The sequence below is a fragment of the Eleutherodactylus coqui genome, chromosome 1, assembly GCF_035609145.1.
Source record: "Eleutherodactylus coqui strain aEleCoq1 chromosome 1, aEleCoq1.hap1, whole genome shotgun sequence".
NCBI lineage: Eukaryota > Metazoa > Chordata > Amphibia > Anura > Eleutherodactylidae > Eleutherodactylus > Eleutherodactylus coqui.
In genome coordinates, this window is record NC_089837.1 from 130,546,703 (window position 1) to 130,549,873 (window position 3,171).

Here is a 3,171-nt window from a genome sequence, read left to right on the forward strand (position 1 = left end):
ATGCCCCATTTTCTTGCACATTTGTACACTCAAAGTCCCCATAGAAGTCAATGGCAATGGGCAAGTGCACACAAAATACACTAGGAGATGCGTAAAAAAGGCTTAACTGCACAGTTAAGCACATCTGGATCTCATGACTAATTAGCCATTTCAAATCAGGGAGTCTTGTTTGCTGCACACAAATGAGCATGCCTCGCAGGTGCAAAAAGTACAGTAAAATATCATTGTTCATATGTGCGACACTCAGGCTCGTGCAAATACATATACGCTGGTATGAAGCAGGCCTATAAGGTATTCTCTAGAGGTCAGCATTTTCCATGCATATTGAGTGCAATGAAGCCACCAACCTATCTAGTGGTTGGTGCTGCTGTGTTGTCCGGGTGGACAGCAATACTGTGGCAGAGCGGTCAGTCACTGCATTCCCACAGTCTAGTCTTGGAGACCACCAAAAAACATACCCATACATTGTGGTATTATGGGGTCTGAATTTTTGGTAGGACCAATAGTTGTACAGAATCCAAAAGGATTCCAAAAAAGGAGGAAAAACATGCTTGTTAAAGCCACATAAGGCAGATCTATCATAGCGAGGCACTGATTTAAATGGTCACCAATGTTTTCAAACTTGTAGTTGCATAACTAGAAAAACTGCAATTAACCTAAAAACTGAGGTTTTTGTGCTGAAAAAACTCCCCTGCAGTGCTGGCCACTAGGGGTCTCTTCCTCCAAATACTGTCTGCTCCCAAGTGCAAAAGTGGTGGAGGGGGATGAATCATGGTGTGCCATGCAATCTACGAGAGCAGATTGGGCAGGTGGCAGGAGCCTATGGTGAGGTATTCGCTGTTATTCACATCTCCACTGCTCAGTACTGCTGTACACTGCCATACATGTGCGAGCACAGCAGATTCTGGTCTCTGTCCTCTCAGTCTATAGTAGGCATCACAACAGCATCTCCCACTGAGAAAATTGTGAATCAGAAGTCATAATGGCTAGATATAGCATTCTTCATGTACCCATGGCAGCTTGTTCATATGATAAGTTAGGTATGTTCACACCAAGTTAAAAGGGGTTGTCCGCTTTTTACCACTTGTTACAGTTTAATGTATTTAGTTATAGAATAGGAAGTCACAATTTTCTACTATACATTTAAGATTCTGAAACCATACCTTATACCAGTGTAGTGGCCCCTATCCGCACAGCAGAATAGTTTAGTCCACGGACTTGACTGTCCATAGTAATGGACTTCAGTCATGTGACCCTCCTGTGACAGGTGAATAGTAGATTACTGAGAACTCCCAGTATCACTACCTGCAGAGTCATCATGTCAGTGGAGAAGCTATCTATATATATTTTTGATTCCACCACTTCCTCTGCGTGGAGGTTTTCCCTTACAGTTGACTTTAAAAACATGAGCCCATCACCTGGAGACAGGAGTGCTAACAGGTTATGTTAATCAAGTTATCAGCTCAGAAAAACGCCACGGTCTCCAGGTGAGGTCATGTTTAATAAAGTCAATAGAGGGAAAGAAAGAAGAAAAGCAAACAGGAGCCAGAAAGGATATAAGCCGCTTCTCCACAGAGTATTACTACCTGTAGTGGTATGTCTGCTAACGAGTAAGGTGGCTTTCACATGGCTGAGAAAAAAGAAAAAAATAATTCATGGCATGTCCCATCTTTGGGTGTTCCCTTGGACCATCTTGCCCATTGTTTTCAATGGGAGGGGGGAGGGGAACCCACTGCGTGTGAGGTGCACTGCGAGTTTTCCCATTGAAAATAATGGGAAAGCCTTGCCGATCCTCCAACACGGCAATTGTACTGAATGAAGTAATGGGAGGCGTTTGAGACAAAAAACCCTCACATCCACAGGGACATTACATTGCACAAGCCCAAATACAATATAATTTCACGGCCCGATATTGCGCTCGCTTGTGTGAAATTAGCCTTATGCCGCTTAGTAATCTACTATTCACCTGTTTGGCTCTCACTGATCAGCAGTCTAACACTAAAGGGTCAAATGTTCAATGACATTTGGTGGGGGGGGGGGGGGGGGGGGGGGGGGGGTTGGGGTCACATGATGGACTGCCTTTAACATGGACAGTCCAGTCCATGAACTGTACAATTCTACAGAGAATGAAAAAAAATATATATTCGTTATGAGCAGAATTTTAACTATATGTATATTAAAAAGATGTCCGACTTCACTCTCTGCTTTGCAGTTTTTATTTACAGAATAGGAACAACCCCTTTAAAGGGTTCCAGGATCTTTGAATGGTGCAGTCTGCAGCGCTGTTTTTGCCATCCAATATTTAAGAACCCCAAGCTGCCCCAGTATACAGATTCAGCAATGTCTAGCTCGATTGTGATAACTTTGTGACGAATTGTCTTATCTAAAGCCATCAAAAAAATGTTGCAAAACAAAAAAAAGTGTAAATACACTGTGGCACAGAAAGTTCTAACATGATGTATCAGTTTAACATGACTAAACTGATACATTCGTGAAGGTGCTTTTAAATGGAACGATTATTACTCAAACAAGTGAAAGCGAATGATTTGGTCTAAATGTGAGCCAATAGCGGAACGAATGATTAAAAAAAAAAAAAAAAAAGCCGTTGTTTCGTACACTAATCATTCGGTCTCTCATCCACTTATTCAGCAAATGTGAAAGACTGAGCGATCCACGTTTCAACAAGCCAACAATGTATCTGCCTGTATAAACAGGCTACACGAGAGCAAATGAGCTAGCAGTGATGTCACTCGTTCAAACGATAATCGGCTCATCTAACAAGGCCCCATGTCTATGTGACCATTAGAACCACTTCCTAGATGTGCATTTGGCCATGATACCATGGTAAACAGACCCTTAGCTGCTAAACGATGTCCTGGTCTTAACTATAGATCAGGCTGTGCAAAATAGGGCTTGCCATCACATTTGTGACAGTTTTGGTATGAATACTCTTCCTTTCATGAGCCTAGATTCCTCCCACCAGGAGACATGCAAGTCGAATTGTTTCAGGTAATGTTTGTGCATGACTAAGCTGACTAGTAGTACAGTAGGAACACCTCATTTTACAAGGAGGGCTGGCTTAACCCCATCTAGTTTCAGCATCACGTTATGCAACTTTTCTTCTCTTCCTGAGTTTAGACAAAAGACAAAAAAAGCAAAAATCAGAAGAAG